The sequence below is a fragment of the Saimiri boliviensis genome, chromosome 12 (assembly GCF_048565385.1).
Source record: "Saimiri boliviensis isolate mSaiBol1 chromosome 12, mSaiBol1.pri, whole genome shotgun sequence".
Taxonomy (NCBI): Eukaryota; Metazoa; Chordata; class Mammalia; order Primates; family Cebidae; genus Saimiri; species Saimiri boliviensis.
The window spans coordinates 67,975,828-67,997,206 of NC_133460.1; the positions used below are offsets into that span (position 1 = coordinate 67,975,828).

At 32.6% G+C, this 21,379-nt stretch overlaps 1 protein-coding gene across 1 annotated transcript in view; it reads left to right on the forward strand.

The window, feature by feature from the left end:
• Nucleotides 1-21,379, forward strand: part of PCDH15 (protocadherin related 15) — a 1,717,060-nt gene that overhangs the window by 705,828 nt on the left and 989,853 nt on the right. The window contains exon 7 of the mRNA XM_074382505.1: nt 8,772-8,822. The gene's annotated coding sequence lies outside the window, so the exon portion shown is untranslated. The remainder of the gene's footprint in view (nt 1-8,771; nt 8,823-21,379) is intronic.

Genomic DNA, 21,379 nt, shown 5'->3' on the forward strand with positions numbered 1-21,379 from the left:
TTTCAGAGTTTTCTGTGGCAGTTTAATGCTGGAAGGAAGCTCGCTCTGATGGGAGGGTGAGAGAAAGGTTTTACCTTTTCCTCCTTTGTCTTTACTATACAGTTTCTTCTATGTAAACCTTTGAATTGTACATTGATACCAGATGTGAGGCCAAATGAGATTAACCAATTTAGCTTAATCTGAGTATATTTAGAAAGTAAATCTGAGCATATTTAGAAAGTAAATCGGTTAATCTGCTGCATTAAAAGTGGCTTATCATATTGAAAAGGAAGTGTTAAGAGGGAGAACATTTTGTATTCATGACATGCATGCAACGGTCCTGTTTTGACGGAATAGTTCTGCATGACTCAGAGATCTCCACCCCTATTCCTTTCCATAGGGAAGCTTTTAACCTCATATTCACATCGGAGAAGACAACACTCTATCCATCTTTCTAAGGATTATAGCAATGTTCTCTTTTGTGACCTACTTTCCTTGAAAAACATTGCCTTCTTGGGATTCCTATAACTGTTCTAGGAGCTGGCATTTCTTACATTGTTTGCAAATAATCTCACATCATCTGAACTATGACAAAGCTTTTATAGTGATGTAGAGATAAAATAATTAACTTGTCACATTAGAAATGAAGAAAAATATGAAAAAATTTATAATTGCATGATTCTATTTCTTTGACAGCATATTTGGAAAGTCCATTAGCTGAAGTAATCTCACAATTTATCAAGTCAATTCATTGGCTATGCCAGGATTTTATACATTTCAGTGGAATAAATACAGTGTTGCCTGTATGTGTTTATGATGATAAAATAATAAAGGAATTTAAAGGATAAAAGCCTGTGTCCAACTTCTGACATAATTATTATTTTTTAAATCATTGTTGGAGAGAAAAAGAAAGAAATACTTCTGATATTATTCTTCTATTTCAGTGTATCAACATTTTTATAATATGGCACTGCAACTGAGGAAAGAATCCGGACTTTGAGGCCAAATCCTTGCTCTGTCATTTATTTATTAGGGGTGGAACCTCAGACAACTTCTCTGAATACTAGTTTTCTTATATGAGTTTGAAAGAGGAATAGTCATTTCTGCTTCATAGTGTAGTTGTGTGACCAGAGCCAAAATAGGTAATATAGAAAATGCATGACACAGAGCAGATGCTCAAGGAGCAAAAGCCATTTTTAAAATATAATTTTTATTTCTCTTATATTTTATCTTCATCCTTTTTATATTTTTTTCATACCCACCTTCTTGCCTTTTCTCCACACTTTACCTCTTGTCCTTCTGATGTGAGCTGTGATACCTCAAATGACACATAGAAATTGATTAGAGCTATCGAGGTGGTACATACTGAGTGAGGTGATAAAGTGTGGGGCAGCTAGAAAAAAAAAATCTAGCTTTGTTTGTTCATTGGCCTGACTGGTACTTTATTTCCAGTCCTTCCTTATTTCAAGGCATCTAAATGTCGTGGTTCACTATGATGGCACAGAGAGATAAAAGGTCTCTCTCTTTACATTTCTATCCATTATGCTCTTATGGAAATGTATCATTGCAAATGCAACTTAGTAGAAGCTGTAACTGAAATAGTTGCAAACCATTTTACCATCATATTATGTACATTTTGTTTCAAGATGAGATTTTTTTTTAATCTTCATGTCATCAAACTCAAACCAGGTTGACCTAGGAGGAAAAATATTTAGGATAGGCATAAGCTACCATTTTCAAATACGTAAATTGTAATTAGGTAGCCTGTGCTGTTTGTATAGTTAGAGGGAATATGAAAATCTATTGGAGGTATTGTTTAAAGTACAACCTTACATAAATAGGCTAAAATTTAGTCTTAAGATTTAAAATATGATAATAAAAAGAAAATGACATTAAATATACTTCCATGGCAGAATATATAGTGACTTTACAAAGCTGAAGTTAAAAAGAAGAAAGAGAAAAAAAAGCAATGATTTTTGATTTTGTTTTTATCTTTGTTTAGTTTTAGAGCATATTATTTCACTGACATATATAAAATGTCACAAAAGCAATAAACTGAGGGCATCAGTATCATGTTAAAGGGAATAGGACAACATCCTAACTAAAACCAGTGAGAACATTTGATTCCAAAAGGCAGTTATTATTCCTGCCATAATAGTAATAATGTCATTGTCTAGAGTGCACTCAGAATAAATGGCTCAGCATTACCAATTACACACCTTGGCTTGGCAGCCTGTTGTTTTATTGTTGTGGGAGGGAACCATGCTCTTCATATTCCCTTGACAAATGAACTCTCCCATTTAAATAACTGTTGAAACACTGCCATAAAATGAAGACATATAGAATATTGTGTTTGTATAAAAATGACTTGGTTCCTCTGAGTTGTTTTAGGAAATCAGCACAGTGCATCAAATCAGGTGTGAGGAAATTTCATGGTCATATCTACAATAACTTTTATTTTTGAATCAAACTATTATTGTTTCTAATTCTGGATTACAGCTTAATTATACTTAGTGCTCTTTAATGCTTCCAAAAATATTTTTCCAAAAATGTGATGGCACAAAATAGGTTTTATTTCTTGTTTTTATTTTTATTTTTCAGATTTCATTTTGTTTTTGTAGTTACGATATTATATATAGCCTATACAGGAAAACATTATAATGGGAAACAAAGTGGTCATCTAATTCTTAACTATTATACATTGGAAGTCTGAATGTTCTTCAAAATAAATTTGATACATTTTATTAACCTGTGAATTTAAATAATAGCTTCAACTTACTTTAAAGATAATAACGCTTTGCAAAGACTAAACACATGGAATATTATAAAATTTGAAACTGTATTTTCATGAAAGTCACATATTCAATTGTTTAGTGGTATAGCCACTTCCCATCGAAAGGAACACTATAGTGTTTATCGCTTTTGTTTCTTTTGTACCTCATCTGTCTCCTCCTTCATACCTCCAATCATTGTCTTTATGAAGAGCACTCTTTTCTACATTGAGGAAGGGAAAGGTAATGACAAGAGTCACAAATATTTGGCCAACTAAAGAACAAAATATAATTTGATGAATCAAGGATAAAAGCCATTACTTGTTAAATAGGTCAGGTTCTATATTATGTACATTGTGATGATAATCCCCCTAATTAGGAAAGAACCTATAACCAGAGGAGATGAAGCAGCTTACCCAAGTACACAAGGTCCAGTGACTGCTGAAAGTGCATCACAAAGCTGCATATGTATGACTGCCTTTAAAGCCCATGCTCTTTCCCTCCCTCTCAAATGACTGAAATAAACAGCTAATGAGAAAATGCCACCAAGGTGCAGACATTGTGAGAATTTATTTATCTAGAACAGGTTATAACTATTTGGGACAGGTGGGATTATAGATCCTCAGTAAGGGCACTGACGCTTCACCCAGAAATGATATATCTCCTGGTTTGCTGTTATATTAGTCCATTTGCACATTACTATAAAGAACTACCTGATACTGGGCAATTTATAAATAAAAGAGGTTTAATTGACTCACAGTTTTACCGGCTGTACAGAAAGCATGGCTGGGGAAGCCTCAGGAACCTTATAGTCATGTCAGAAGAGCAAGGGAAAGTAAGCATGTCTTTACATCGTGACAGGAGAGAGAGAGAACAAAGGAGGAAGTGCTGCACACTTCCCAAAAACCGGATCTCCTGAGAAATTATCACAAGAATAACAGGGGAGAAATCTGACCCATAATTCAGTCACCTCCCACCAAGCCCCTCCCACAACATTGAGGATTACAATTCAACATGAGATTTGGGTGGGGACAGAGAGCCAAACAATATCAGTGGTGTATCAGCTCTTTCAAATAGGATAATGAAATGTGCATCCACACTTGTTTCTTACCCAACATGATAATATATGAAAGTACGTATAAAGCTTATTGATAAGTCCAACAACTCAGTATCAAGATATAAAATAAAATTAATTTCTTAAATATAAATGAGACAGTCAATTGTTTGCTTGTTTCAGTTACATTAAACTGTTGGTGAATTTGAAGCTGTGATTTCATGAGCTTTTGGAAGAATGAATCCTGTGATATTGCAAAAAAAATCATTTGAACTGGAATTTATTAATATGAATATTTGGTAAATTTTCTTAATATCTAGAAGATCTTCATATGCATAATTATAATATTGTGATTTTCCAATGAGAAAAAATGAATCCATTCCATATTAGGTTCTCTCCTAAATATGTTTTATACAGTTTATCCCTAGAACTTTTGAAATAAATGACTACAAATATTTCTAATAAATCAAACTGATTTATTAGAAGAGGCAATAGGGATCTTAACTATAAGTTCACAAGCATTATCAAGTCATTTTCAGTGAGGATTTTCTACAGAAGTAATGGATTATAATATATGTCACATAAGGACTGTGTAAGACTTGTCTGTGTAGGTGCCAGGTAAATTACATTGACTAGATGTGAGAAAAAATGACATTTATTTAAGATGGGAATAAGTCTCTAAAATAATATGGTCATGAAATAAATATATGTGTGTATGTCAGTTGCCAAATATAAGGCAAATTCTTGAAAAAATCATATTATTAACATGTATATTGTCACCAGATGATAAAAATTTCTGTCTCTTATAAACACTAAAATCTATGGTCAAAAGCGGTACTGCATATATTTTAGAGAAAATTTGACACTGGCTGATGAGGTTCTGTAATAAAATTGTACCAATCAAACAATTCCAGAAAACTGTAACCATAATGCACTGGCTTTGTCCTATTTTATTTTATTCATTTATTTATTTTTGAACTGAGTCTCACTCTGTCACTCAGGCTGGAATGCAGTGGCAGATTTCAGCTTACTGCAACCTCCACCTCCAAGGCTCAACTGATCCTTCTACCCCAGCCTCCCGAGTAGCTGGCATACAGATGCCGCCACATCACGCTACTTTTTGTATTTTTTTCTAGAGATGGGGATCTGTGTTTCCCGGGCTGGTCTTTAACTTCTGAGCTCAAGTGATCCACCTTCCTCGGCCTTCCAAAGTGCTGGGATTACAGAAACAAGCCACCATGCCTGGCTGTTTTGTTCTATTTTAATATTCACTAGGTTATTGTTATCACAAGGTCTAGAGCACAAATGATACCCTAGTAGATATGAAAATAGAGTGCTGCGTCTTTTAATAATTAATTCCTAAAGCAATCTGAGAATTACATGGTGACTAATACTACCAAAACACCCTAATTACAAGATAAAGGGAAGAGCTTCTTGGTAGCTTGGCTTGCTTATTCTGAAACTAAAATATTTTGTGACATCTTCACTACATTGAGACTGAGACAAACTGAGCCACTTAAGGTTAATTTCCATACTATGCTCCTATGGGTAGTGAAATTGATATCTAGAACAATGGTATTGTTGCCATTTATCTATTGTCATATGTACACTTTTTGTTTAAGCAAATTGAAATAGATCTTGGTGATGTTTGCGGAAAAAAAAAAAAAATCACAGCAATGCTTTTAATGCCAAAGGCATTCTTGAAGAAATCTGTAGAATGCAAAGTACTTGGATATTTTATTTATAAAAGTAATGAGTGAAATTAATTTCTTCCTTTTGATATGCAAACAAGTTTAGTTTTTATCACTTATTCAGTTAGCACCTTACCTGATTGCTCTGGCTAGAACTTCCAGTACTATATTGAATAGGAGTGGTGAGAGAGGGCATCCTTGTCTAGTGCCAGATTTCAAAGGGAATGCTTCCAGTTTTTGCCCATTCAGTATGATATTGGCTGTTGGTTTGTCGTAAAGAGCTTTTATTGTTTTGAGATACGTTCCGTCAATACCTAGTTTATTGAGGGTTTTTAGCATAAAGGGTTGTTGAATTTTGTCAAAAGCCTTCTCTGCATCAATCGAGATAATCATGTGGTTTTTGTCTTTGGTTCTGTTTATGTGGTGAATTACGTTTATGGACTTGCGTATGTTGAACCAGCCTTGCATCCCCGGGATGAATCCTACTTGATCATGGTGGATGAGCTTTTTGATATGCTGTTGCAATCGGTTTGCCAGTATTTTATTGAAGATTTTTGCACTATGTTCATCATGGATATTGGCCTGAAATTTTCTTTTCTTACCTAAATACTAACAAACTTTATCCTAAACTATAGATAAAATCCTGAAGGATTATTTAAGACTTTGCTCAAATCTCCTTCAGTCCACTCTATTCAAAACTGTAAATGGCAGCCGCCCTACTCACAACCTTCTTTTTCTCACAGTGACAATTTTTCCCCTTAAAATTGTAATATTTGAATATTATATATAACTTATTTGTTTTAGTTGTGTTGCACATTGTTTATTTCCTGGATATTGCTTCCAAGTAAGAGCCAAAGTAAAAGACTTTTGGATATATTTGATATATTCCAGGTGCCTAGAAAAATGCCAGATGCACCTGATATGTAGTGATCAATAAATATGAATGTTCCTTAAATAAATAAGTAAAAAATTTAAGCACTTAGTGACAGAAACACAGTAAATCTATTGAGGGTTTACATGTTTTATTTTTTTCCTTACAATAAATTGCATAATCACATAAAGAATACTAATTGTTACAGTTGAGAAACATTTTAGGGAGGCTTTGATTAAGTGTCTTTTATTTCTAAAACTTCACTTTATTATGGCATGCACAGCAAATTTTAAGCAACTCTAAAAATTGTCTATTTTCTATTGAAATACGTATTTGAAAAATGTGCCATTCCTTTGTAGATAGTTCTAAGAATAATACAAATAGAAAGATGTCATCATTAATCATGATTATGAAGTAAAAATAAAACCATACCTGTGATAGTTTATAAACTTTATAAATCTATTTTTCTCACACTTACAAACAGCTGAAAAAGAAAGATAGTACTGTTTAAATAGATAATTATTTTTATATCCTTGTGATAAATAATAAAATTTGAAATATTTAGATAAAAATGAACAGATTAAAAATATCTTAAAGATAAACTTCAGCATCAGATATTTGCATCATCTTAATGTATTAGGATATAATTTATATCCACTTTCTACTCATCTAATTTCCACAAATAAATATTCTAAGTTCAGCAAATGAATTATTAAAAAGAACTTCATACAGCTGCCTTTCTTTTCATGTAATAATAATTTTTTTTTAAACGGGAATCTTACTCTTATGATAGCTTCTAATTCCAGGCACATTATAGATGTGCTCATGACCTTAAGCAAGCCTCTATCTTCCAGAAAAACATGGAATTCACTCTCCATGGTATCCAAGTTTATTTCCTCTTCTATGATTTCGTTCTTTTATCTCCTATTGCAAAATATACATTTCGCTTTTATATTAAAACACTTAGTATTAACAGATATACATCTCTTTTCATTTACTGGTTTTGTATATTTTTTTAAATGGACATGAAATACTGAAGCTATGGTTAGTATTAGAATCTTTTGTGCTTCATATCTACATATCACCTATATATTCAGAATACAAAATACGTTTTGTGCTGTTTTTCTTGGAACTACATTTTAAAAAGGAAAGTGCACTCACAGGAGGCTGCCTTGTTCTAGGCAGTAAATAAATACTACTTAGGACAATACTGAACTAGGTATTTATTGGATAGAAACAATGATACAATGGATTATATCTTTATCTTATTTATTGAGAAAAGTGACAGTTGCTGAAAATCTGGGATATATAAATAAAATATAATGTGATTGTCATCCTGAAATATACCTTAATTATCTTCTCTCAAATATTAACTTAGATATCTTGTCTCAAAGCCAACAGAATAAATTAGAGTTTTTTTCAGATATGAAAATAACCCAAATTTATTATTGTATTATTTTATCCAAAACTTTATTTTAATATTCTTCAAAATATTACGATGTGAAATATATCATTCTCCCATTTTAAATAAATGAACATATTAAATATATTTACAATATATTAGGTTGTTCTTGCATTGCTATAAAGAAATACCTGAGATTGGCTAATTTATTTAAAAAGAGGTTTAAGTGTCTCATGGTTCTACAGTCTGTACAGGAAGCATAGTGCCAGCATCTGCTTCTGCAGAGGCCTCAGGAAGCTTCCAGTAATAGTAGAAGGTGAAGAAAGAGCAGGTATCTCACATGGCAAGAGTGGGAGCAACAGAGAGTGGGAGTGAGTGGTGTCACACACTTTTAAACAATCAAACATTGCAATAATTCACTATCACCAGGACAGCACCAAGCCATGAAGAATCTGCCCTCATGACCCAAATACCTCCCATCAGGCCCACCTCCAACACTGGGGAGTACATCTCAACATAAGATTTGCAGGGAATATCCAAACTATATTATACAAGGATAAAGAAGGACTTTTTTTCATAAGCTATTTTATTATTCAGTTGTAATCATCAAATATATTCAGTTATATTATTGCTCAGTTTTAGGTCAAACATCTAGCATGTCAAATCTAAACACAATATGGCTTATGCATTATTTCCATACTACTTGTGAAATTTGAAGAATTAGTTTCCAGAATGATTTAGTATATGAATCTGAAAACAGTTGAAGATAAAAAAAAATTATGAATACAAAATTTAAGTAGAATTAACACGTTTTCAATAGCATACACATATGTTACATTTGTTTCTGGCTGTAAGAACATAGAAGACAAGCTATTAGATATATCAACACTGGAAGTTAAAAAATATTTAGTAGTTAACCAATAGTTTTCTTTTAAATAACTACATAATTGTTATTTCAATTCAGTTGGAAAATGCCTTAGTCATACGTTCTTTTTATTTACAGGAATTTGCATGGTCATGTTTCAGAATACCATCCCAAAGATTGGCAAATAAGGTATGATATGTTTTATTTAATATTCAAGTATGTCTTTAAAATTTCGTATCAACAGTTTAAAAGCTAAGAGCTGTATCTATCTCCAAAGAGAATCATAAGTAGATTGTTGGTTTTTGGATTCAACTATCATATATGTGTTGCAATTACTTTGTGATTATTTTTTCCTTTTATTGAAAACACACTTGAATAGAGATGTCCACTATTTGCTGGTTTACTCAAGTACAGTATCAATTGTTTGAAGCAGAATAAAAATGTTTCTTTTGCTTAATTTATTTGCCTTTCAACAAAGACTTTCTTGCCAACACATCATGTGGCAACAATTGATCAATGCAGCAACTGATATGCAGAATATAACTCTGTATATTTGTCAAAGAAACATTTGTCGAAATCTAACAGCCACAGGAGCAAGACTATGGGAAAGTATGAAGTAATCAATATTTGGAAAGACAAAATCTAAAATCTGAATTTGGGTTGCACTAAGACACCAAAATAGTCCTTTTTTAAATATATGTGTATGGCTCTTTATTTTCAATATATAATTGCTTATTGGAGTCATAAAAAAGCACCTAATATGGACTTGAATTAAAGTATTACCTGAGATTTTAATAGTAAAAACACTGTTTCCCTTTTTTTTTACTTTGTATATTATAAGGAGAAAACATTGCATTTAACAACAAAAGCATTTAAATATGCCAGTTTACTTATTTGTGACTCTTTTCTCTTTGAAGAGACTCGTGTTACCAATATTCTTCTGCCTGAGTGTTGACTAAAAGGAAGGAAGGAAGAAAGGGCAGAAATATTAAAATCTGGAAAGTAAATGTCAATATGCAAGGCCCTAGCTTTTAGAAAATCTTAATGACAAGGAACATTTTCTAAAAAAACATCTTATTGGCATGACTTGGCGTTCGTATTTTAAGTAAAAATCCAGTTTATGGAGCTAAGCTTTTTTTTTTTTTTTTGGCTAGGAAATTAGTTGCTCCTTAATCTTGGTAATAAATTAAGGAAGAAGCATTGTAGTTCATTATGTTAGTCATGTTTTTATTCTTATAGTCTCACCAGAACTTTCAGAAAAATCAACAGCTGGGTAGAAGAATTTGGAATCTTTTCAAACTAGTATATCTCAGCTGCTTCCCCTCTAGTTTGCGAAGGAGGCAAAATTAGATGTGAATGCTTTATGATTATACTTTTAATGCATGTTTCTAATTGAATATAGTAAAATAAAATGGAAAGTTAAGTAAAAATAACTGATTTGCATTTATATTTACCTATTTTTTTTCTTTAAAAATACTCCTGGATGTGGTGGCTCACACCTGTAATCTCAGCACTTTGGGAGGATGAGGTGGGCAGATCATGAGGTCAGGTGTTCAAGACTAGCCTAGTCAACATAGTGAAACCCCATCTCTAGTAAAAATACAAAACATAGCCAAGCATGGTTGTGTGCACCTGTATTCCCAGCTACTTGGCAGGCTGAGGCAGGAGAATTGCTTGAACCTGGGAGGCGGAGGTTGTGGTGAGCTGAAATTGTGCCACTGCACTACAGCCTCAGCAACAGAACAAGAATCCATCTCAAAAAAAAGAAATACCCTTAGGTACCCTTAGCTATTTTCAATTATATTCTCACCAATAATCATACGAATTTTTTAAAAAAAGAGTAGATTAATGTGTATGGCAAAAAAATAAAAATAAATTAACAAGAACGACAAAAACCTTGACTGATTCAGCTTGTCTTTTTTAGTAATATATACATCAAAATAATAAGAACTATTGTTTATTTGGTTCCCAGAATAATAATGAGAACAGAAAGACAACTTGCAATAAAAAATATCCCAAGTTAAGCAAAATAACATTTTGCAGAGGAAATTTTTTGCCTCCTTTAGGAATATTATTAGTTGGCATCATATACTTAAATTGCTGAAAGAATTTTACTGGCCTCTAAGAAATGAGATAAATAGTGCAAAGGGGGCAAAATCCTCTTCCCTAAGCTGTTATTCGGAGAACAGAAGGTGTAAAAATATAGTCATGGTAAAGTTAATTTTTTCAAATATTAAACTCATCCCTTGTTGAGGTATTTTTCTGAGTGCAGGACAATGAAGGCTCACCTAGACATTCAGCTCAAGAATTGCTGTGACTTCAAAAGTCTTCTACCTAAGTGTTTAGACCATTCTTCCCACTGCCTGAGTGATAGCATGCTATGAATAATCTGTAGAACCATAATCTCTGAGGCAGTAAATCTCAGATTTGTTATAGATAGGCCCTTTATGATTGACTTTTAGGAGAAGAGGAATTATGAATAGCCACAGTCCAAATGATCAATATGTGCCTTTGTTCTACTCTTATCAAGGTAAAATGAGGACACACTGTGATTATTTTTATTGTTCATTCTAAGAAGCTGTCTTCAAATATCTATTTTTATGTATGTCCCATATTTAAAAGATAAAATAATGCACATCTTGTTTTCTTATCTGAATTTTTATTCTTGATTCTGCTGTCAGAGTGATGAATATGTATAAATAAGCACGTTGCAAGAGAACTTCTGAGAGTGATAGAGATAAGAAAATACTTAGTATTCTAAGTAGCAGATACAAGAAAAGGAAATCTGTTGGTTACATTTGGTATTCAGTTCTTTTAATCAGTGCTGGTAAGGCAGGCTTCCAGAGTGTTTTAGAATATTTACCATTCTTACTACATGCAGGCCCAAAGAAGATTAAGCAAGCAGAAGATGCTTGCTATGGCTAATTCTCTCTCTTCCGTTTTTGTAATGCTCCATAATAAACACATTTTTTTCATTCACCTGCCATTTTTATTTCTTTATGAACTTCGGTTTCTTTCTAGTTGGCCATAGGGATAACTAAATTTTTAACACAGAAATAAAAATGTCTTTTAACATTGTGCTTGTTACAAGTATAAACAATCAAATACCCAATATTTGAACTACAAAAACTTCAAACTTTCAAATTTGAAGTTCCACTTTCAGGTCAATCTGAATTACCTCTTAATTTGGTATCTCTTCTTTCCTGTGCTATATCCTCTACATCTAAGTCTGGCTAGCCCACATTACTTTTGTTTTGACATAGGTGGTTCATAAAATAATTTCTGGAATGTCTCTATCTATGCCTTCACTTAAGGCTTACTTCCAGTCTGACTGCTAAATTCTTCCCTGCACATCATAAAGCCTTGCTAACCTGAAGTGTGTTTCACCCCTCATCATGTATACTCTATAAGTAATCAGAGATTATACACCTCTTGTCTTCTAATTGCACTGAACAATGTACTGCTTTGTGAATGCACTTTGTTGTCCATTTTATCAGTCTTGTCTCTGCATCTAAATGACAAGCTTTGGGTGGGATGGGCCATGTTTCTATGGAACAACAGAAGCAAAACAAAAACACTGAATTCAAATAACTAAAATAATCATGTCATATATATGTGCTTATAAAAGTTATCAAGAAATTAATTGATAATTTATTATAAGTGTCTCCTTGTAAACAGCAAGCAAAGAGATTACAGACTGTATGAATGTTGCTTTTCCAGAGATCACATGATTAGACAAGCAAGGCTATAGTGAGAGAAATGCTTGACTTGTCACAATGTAACTCATTTGGAATTTAATAACTGATTTTCTTCTTCATATAGTCACATTCTAAGAACCTGTCAAGAACAAACTTTAATTTCATCACTTGTTTAGAGCTATTGTATAAATCATTCAGAAATTCTATAATATTTTTACCTGTCATAAGTATTAATTATTATATTTTATGTAATCCACAAAATTTTTACTCTATTTTGTAAAAGGAGGAATAGAGAATGTTTACCTACCCAACTGTTTTTCAGTATTTGTTAATTTAATCTAGGATTAAAATTTTACTGTTTTAATTTTTTTAACAATATTTATATATTTTTTGCATGTATCCCCACACCCCAAACACATGCACAGTAACCAAGCAGATTATTCTGCTCAAAGACGAGTTACTTTATTAGCATCTTTAAATCATCAGTGAGAATTTGGAGATAGTAGTTGGGGCTAGGACTTACCTCAAACAAATGCTTTACAAATTAAATATTAACGTTTAGCTAAATGGCACTTAGCAAATGCTTAATAAAGAGTAGATTTAGATAATGTAATCATACAAACATTTAGGGTAAAATTTCTCATTTTCATTGCATTTTAATACATATTTCATATTTTTAAAAAATCTGAGTATTATCGTTATTTGGCCTTTATGGGTACTTTTTAGAATTTTAAAAAATTTTCTTGTCCTTGTATTTTCAAAATTCCTTTCTGCTATGAACACGTATAGCATATTTGCTGGAATAAAAATTTTAAGCTGAAACTTTTTAAGCTGAGGGCCATCTAATATATCCCAGTGTCTAATAATGTAGACAGTTTAAGTGTCAATATAATTTCAATGTCTTTGGATGATTTTCCCTCACAATCTTCTATATTTCTTGGTCATTACGTTTGAAAATTTCAGGAGATATTATGTCACATTTCTCAATCAGGTGGGCTGGAAATGAAATTTTTAAAATGTGATTTTTCTTTAAATGGAGGGAAAATATCTTTTAAAAATAGGTGTGGTGGGTCGGGAACAATGGCTCATCCCTGTAATCCCAGCACTTTGGGAGGCCAATGGGGGCGGATTACTTGAGGTCAGGAGTTAGAGACCAGCCTGGCCAATGGGGTGAAACCCCGTCTCTACTCAAATTACAAAAAGTTAGCTGGGCATGGTGATGAGTTCCTATAATTCCAGCTACTAGGGAGGCTGAGGCAGGAGAATTGCTTGAACTTGGGAGGCAGCGGTTGCAGTGAGCCAAGATCACGCCATTGCACTGCGGCCTGGCAGCAAGAGTGAAACTTCATCTCAAAAAAAAAAAAAAAAAGAAAAACAACAACAAAAAGAAGGAAGTTGTTTTTCCATTCTCAATAACTGTTTTCCCCCGTTGCTTTCTCTGATTCAGTGATGGAGTATTCCAGATCAATCCTCCGTGCATCTCAATGTCTTTTGTTTAATTATTGGTTTACTCTTCACTCTTTTCTTTTGATTTCTGATAAATTGTTTGGCATTTTTTTTTTACTTTGCTAGATACTGTGTTTCTTCTTTTATCTCTTCTTCACTGATTTTTTTCCATAGTTTTCAATTTTAAAATATTTTTTCTCATCTTCAAGGAAATGATTTCACATTATTCTTATAGTTAGAACACACTGATTTATTGACCAAATTAAATGTTGGATCTACTGAGAAAGTAAAATTTCTTCGACTTAAACTGTAACTAATCCAACCTACAGCATAAGCCTCTATATTCTGGTTAGCTAGGGAGGAGAAACAAATAAATCCAATTATGTAATTAGTCTACCTGTGCATTATTTGGTCTATCTTGAATGAAAAATGCTCAGTCTTTTGGTGCTTCCTCTGAATTCTCTCACTAAAGTAGTGTCCAGTGCTGTATATATGACGGTTGACAAACAAGAAGTGTCATGTATTGTGTAACTCAGAAAGTCCTCATGATCATATAAATAGAAATGTGTTTCATTAAGAACTACACCCTCTCCCTCCTTTATTCTTTGTTCCTGTAGACCTTTCCATCTGAAGTCAATCTCTATGTGATTTATGACCTTGATTAGGGTACGGTAGTGACCAACACTTTATACTTTGATTAAGTCTGATTTTGAATACTGCTGGCTGTAAAAAAAAAAAAAAAAAAAAAAAAAAAAAAGAGGCACATTCTACAACCTTTTTCAAAACTACCTGTCCATGCTACACATACGTGTTTTAGTTGACTTATTAGCTAAATTCTCAGATAAGATGATGTGTATAACACGTAAGAACTTATGACTGCTAAAAAAAGCTAGAATTCAGAGTGCCCCTCTTTTTGACAATAATAAATTACCAAATTTACTTTGATTAGGCTTTCAGGATTCTCAAGAGTGTATGAAGGGAAAAGACCATATTTTTCCCTTGGCATATACCTGTCTTATATACAAAAACACCTCTCTCTGAGTATATCACTCTTTCATTTAAGTTTTCTTCTCAAAAATGTTGTAGGCTAGAAGAAGAAAAGACCACACCTTACCATCCTCTATTGATCAGACATAGAAACTGTAATATCTCAGGAGACGTCACTAGATCTGAATCCTACACACTGAGTTGCTTTAACACTAAAGTAGGTGTGAAGGCCAGAATATTTTCTCCCAATACAGTGACCTTGCTGACAAGGCTACTGAGTCATGTATAAAGATAGTGTATGTTAGAAGCTAGAATTTGCCTATTTTTTTTCTCAGCATTTCCTCTAATATCCCAATCTTTTCCAGATTGTCTAATGATCTGAATAGACTAGACATGATGGTCTGGCATAACAGACATAACAAAAGCTCCTGATTTTTAATTGCCTTTTGAATTTTGTTTAGGACATTGATAATATATTTTAAGCCATGTCCTCTATTTCCTATAGTGCATCAGTGTCAAAAGAAACACTCATTTCCAACATGGGTTAGGTTTCCTTTTTTTTGTTTGTTTGTTTTTTTTCCTAATACGACCTCTTCTTTTTTTGACTTGCTTATCCTTTGGAATGTGATGCAAAATCTTTATCTTATCTATATATACAATTAAGCAGGAGTTAATGCATTTCATTGAAGACTGAATTATCGGCAGTGTAATTTTTCAGAGAAAGAGAGCAACTTTGAGTCTAGATGAGTTGCAATATATCTTATGTAGATGGTTGCAAGCCCCAATGTCAATAAAATTATAATCAGTTTAGATGATGACATGTGCCAGGCCTACCACTGTATATTCTGTATAAAGCTGAAAAATAATATTTTTTATGGATAAAGACACATGGTATCCCAAGTGATATTTTATACTCTCTCCATCTAATGATTTCATGTGTTTTGTTGTTCTGTCCTTAACTTCATAAGGATCTGGGAAGGTCAAACATGGGACCTAAAAGAAATGTGATCTCAATCAGCTGTGCAGCACATAGGATCTCAAAGCCTTCCTCTTCTCTAATGCTTTTCCCATTCTCATAGTAACCGACAAAAATCCCACATAGTATCTGTTAAGCAGAAATTGCTGTCCGTAGACTTAAGCACTATGGCACAGTTATATTCTTTATTAAATTTTATATTTTTAGTTAGATTTATCTTTTTGCTTTGTTTTTACTTACCAAACTGGACATTAAACTCATTGACAAATCTTATAATTTAGAATATTTTTGGAATCCTAGAGACTTAATCATACTTCTTAAACAAGTATATATAGAATTATATCAGCTTTCGTCTTTTGCACTCTATTTATGCAAAGCCATTACAGCTACATCTTCATCCGCACTCATGTGATGATAAGGAATATTATTTTATTTTGAAATTATTTACTAGGATTCATAGTCACCTATTATATCATCTAAGTTCATTAAAGTAATTTTCTCGCTTTAAAAATCAGAGACGCACGTGATCTCTGTATGTGCAATATCTGAGTATATGGCACATTTATGTAAGAAATGTATTATCTCAATCTAAACAGTGTTGAAAGCACACTGTTTCTATAATATGTTTTTTTACTTTATCATTTAATAAATAAAAGGGTAAAATTATGTGACTTTTCCTCAATGACTAAAGTGTCTCTAATTTTATTTCAAGATATTAGGGGTGCTGTGATATTTGGTAATGAAGTACTTTGCCCTCTCACATATAAATGGTGTTTGAGATTTTAGTGTTATTCTCACAGTAAATCACAGTAAGTAAAAGTGATTATTCATTATAACATTCTCTTTAAAGAATGTAAGAACTGTTGATTCAATATATTTAATATATTGAAAAGCTTATTGTCCCTCATATCTGCCTCTCAAATTTTAAGAATCATTTTTATGGCCTACATTATTAGAGATAATGTATCATCTCAGAGTTTTTGGAGTTCTTGAGAGTTCTCAAGCAGCCATAATACAGATCAGGAAGACTTTTGCATGTGTGGTTTTATCAGGCTTCTTTTCCATATGCAGAGAGAGTTAGGGAGCCTAACTCCCTATATAGATCATACTTGATCTCTACAATTAGCTATGCAAAATACTTAACAATTTACATCTTTCTGACCTTTATTTTCTTATGTGAAGTATTTTGTTGTGTGTGTGCATTTGGGGAAAGGTTGAATTTTTAATTTCCTCATAATAATTGTACTGATAATAAGGAAGCACCTAGAATGTGCTAATTACTTATATAGTATATTACCATACTGCTCAATCCCCCAACAATCTTTAAAACAGTTATTTTCCCTTCTATGCACATGAGGAAATTACACAAAGTTATACATGATTAGGAGAACTAATAATACACAAAAGTCTGTCTCACATCAAGGTTCATTATTCTGTGGTTTTACTCTGCTACCGATTAACTGTGTTAAATAGTAAAAACAGGAAGCTCTTAAATTTTGAGAGTCATCAATTCTTCAATGAGCCAGGTCACTGATGCATATTATATATAACTTGGTTTTGTTCTGTAATATTATTATACTAATATATGTGGCTTAGAGGAGACATCATTAATAACACACTGTGTGTGTCAAAATCACCTCATGGAACATTTAACAAGATAGATCAATTTCTAATTGTATTCTCACAATACAATAAAATAATTTAAGTCAAACTAGAGTCTGGGAGAAATTTGTTTATCCAAATAACACATCTGATAAAAGACATATATCTATTTAGAATATACCAAAAACTCAAAACTAAATAATAAAATAACCCACTTAAAAAGATAATGAGCAAGCACTTAACCCCCAAAGGTATGCTGATAAAAAATAATGGCGTGAAAAGATACTGCACAGCATTAGGGAAATACAAATTAAAACCACAATGATATACCACCACACATCTATTTGAATGTCTAAAACTAATAAAATTACATAATTGTTTTGGAAATCAGCAGGGCAGTTTGTTAAAATCATTAAACTTATGCCCACCATGCTAATCCATTCTAAGTATTTACTTAAAAAAAATAAAGGCATATGCGTAAGCTAAGATTTATACATGAATGTTCACAGTAGTTTTATTTGTAATAGTAGCAAAATAATAACCAAAATGTTCACCAAGATATATATGTATGTATATTATTTATAGTACATCAGTGCATTGGAATATTCATAATTCAGGGAAAGGAAATATTAATATACCCAACCACATGGATAAATCTAAAAAATAATCAGGCTTAGTGAATGAAGTCAGACAAAAGTAACCGTACTTGCTCTATGAGCCCACAAATGTATGATTCTAGAAATCACAAACTAACGTGACAAAGGGGCAATTATTGATAGTCTAGAATGGCAAAAGCAGAGAGCAGCAGGAGGAGGAAAAGTTTTAACACAGCCTGAGGAAAACTTCTAGGGGTGATACATGTGTCCCTTATCTTGATTGTAATTGTTATTTCATGTTTATATGAAATATAAACATGAATAAACATGAAATAACGATTACAGCTTGTCAAATGATATGCTTTACAAATGTGATATGTACTGTATGACAATTAAGACTCAACAAAGCTATTAAAAAATACCAATTGTGGACAGTCTTTAGAATCAGTGACATGAGCAAAAGTTCCTAGAGGGAATGCTTGAATACCAAATCTTGATTGTGGGAGAGCAGAATATATTTCGTTGGAAATTTTATATACAAATTATTTGAATTTTATTGCCAAATAGAAATGTTATCATTTTGCCTGGAATATATATAGTTTTATTTTCTTTTCCTGTAGTTAACTATGTCACTGAAGGAAGGACTAATACTATGAAACACAAAAAAGAAAAGGCCAGGCTTTTTTTCTTGCACATGAAATCCACCAGTTTTTAATAGCATTGCATGGTAAGCATTGTGAATATTCAAATGAGACATCTATTAATTTTCAAAATGTATTTCTTCTTCATTATGTCTGAGAGAATAGTTTATAATTTATTCTCATTTAATTTAAAATCACATCACATTACTCTTTTGACCTAGTTTTAAATTTTTACAATTTTCTTCATAATATTTTCTTCCTGTATTGTTAAAATGATGTCAATAGAATGAGAAAATTTCATTATAATGGATTTGTATACGAATCAGTTAATTTAGGGTGTGAAAGTGATGTAATCACTTAGAATAAAAACTGAAAAATTTACATTGTATCTGTATCAAATTTGTTTACATAAATCTATACAAAATAAGTACTGTAAGTATGTATGTTTTTAAACGGCATCTCTTCATTATGAAAATTTTCATGTGACTTCATTAATAATTGCAAATATCTGTTGATGTGATGTGCTCCAAAAAGATCCAAGGAGTATAGAACATTAGAGAGTTTTGATTTATCAGTTTTAGATGTTTCAACAGAATTGGATTCAATCTAGAAGTGCAGAGGAAGTAGTGCCTTAACTGACTTTCTGCTTAACTCTAGTTGTCTGATTCCTTTCAGTCAAAACCAAGTAGTGCTCTTGGCTGAGCTCTGTCCTGTCTTTCTTTCTTGTGTAGTCCCTAGGGAATTTTGTTAGTTCTTTGCTATCTCAAACTAACATATGCAATAAAAAGAACATCTGTAATATTTAAAAGTATAGACATTTAAAAGAGCCTCACTCAAAATTGTGTTTGTGTACACACAAAACTCACAATTTAATATCCACACAGTTTCCTGTTATGTTAGAAGTGGACAGAAATGGCAAAAGCCTGTGAATTGCCTTTCAAAATCTGTTTCTCCAGAGTAAACAGAGAAAAAGGAAACCTTGCAAAAATAATAGCTAGATCATTCTTTGTTTTATTCAGATGGAGTCTTACTCTGTTGCCCAGGCTTGCCCACTCTTCACTCACTGGAAACTCCTCCTCAGGGGTTAGCAATTCTCCTGCCTCAGCCTCCTGTGTGGCTAGGACTACAGACTGTCCCACCACACCAGTCTAATTTTGTATTTTTAGTAGAGACGTGGTTTTACCATATTGACCAGGGTGGTCTCAAACTCCTGACCTCAAGAGATCTGCCTACTTTGGCCTCCCAAAGTACTGGGATTACAGGCCTGAGACACTGCACCTGACCAATAACTAGACCATTCTTAAGGCAACTAAGTTATTGCAAAATAGCTACTAATTCTTAACTCTGTTTTCTGGCGCAAACTATAAAAACGGGAGTTTGATATTTCTCTTCGTGCAGATATTAGACATGTAATGAGAAAGCCAAAAAGTCTCTTTTAGCCCTACGAATTTATGAGTCAACTTAAGAAGTGTTTCTCTGGAGGGTGGAAACTTTTTTTTTAAATAAAATAAAATGAAAGAGATCAGTCTCCTGCCCTCAGAGGATTAAAATTTTCTTATTGTTATCTATAAATGAAATGTCTCATTTATGTAGGTCTTTGAACTCACTGCCGTTAACTCTTGGTATAATAATCTGTCGCTATATTTGTGATATTCAAAAACAATGCTAACGAATGTAAGTCATTGAATTATTTATTCTGAAAATAGCTTCTTATACATTAAGTTGGGGGCAGGGGGAGACAGAGAGAGACAGAAACAGTGAGAGAGATTGTGTATGTGTATTTGTTATTTTGTTGGGTATTTTTAGGTGAAGTTAACCATCTCTCTCAAATACCCTAAACTTGAAAATGTAATAAGGAAAGCATAATTGGATGCAACCTTACCAGCCAGGAAGAGAAAAAAATGTATTCACATTTTATTTATCCCTATCATGTTAAAATCTCTTTCTTCCCATATGTAGGAACTTGGCCTTTATTGTATTCTCAGTTTTTTCTCATAGAACCCTACTGTCAATCTTCAGGATGTATGGAATAGTGAGAAGCAAAATTAATTTCCAGAAATAACTCTATGTCTGTCTTACAGTTACCCAAATATGAACATATTTGGTGTCCAGATGAATTTGCCATCATCTTAAAATTGTGTTTTTTTCATATTGATTACTATGTTTACTACTTGTTCTTTACCACTATGCAGTATCAGGAATGATCCTTCTCTCATTATTTCTCTTGTTCCTGTCTTCTTTTATTTTTCTTTCAACTAGATTCTGTTTTCATCCAGTTAATCTGTTTACAACAAAGCCAGCAAAATTCTGTATATTCTAAACCTTTGTCTTGTTCCCAGTGGAGTAGTTATAAAATAACTAATGTGTGTGTGTGTGTGTGTGTGTGTGTGTGTGTGTGTGTGTGTGTGTGTGCCCGTGCACCTGTCTGCATGTTTCTGACTTTTATCAATAGTTCTTAGACATATTTAATCCCTCAGGACCAGATTCTGAAGAGTCTAAATCTTCTCCATAGCTACAAGTCAGTGTTGAGACAGTTGAAAATCTCCATTTTTTCATGCTAATATTACTTGTTTCATATAGCATGATTTTGACGTGGCAATATTATACCGAGGTAAAATTTATTATTTTTTTTCAAATTACCTCTATCAAGATTTCACATGACAGTCAAACACTCAAACTCAAGTTTGTTTTCCTTCATCCTTCTCGAAGCCCCTGAAAATATGAAATATTTCTAGGAATAAGATATCTGCCAGTTTAGTACATTCAACCACTGGTAGCCCCAAAATCAACAACTTGTTTT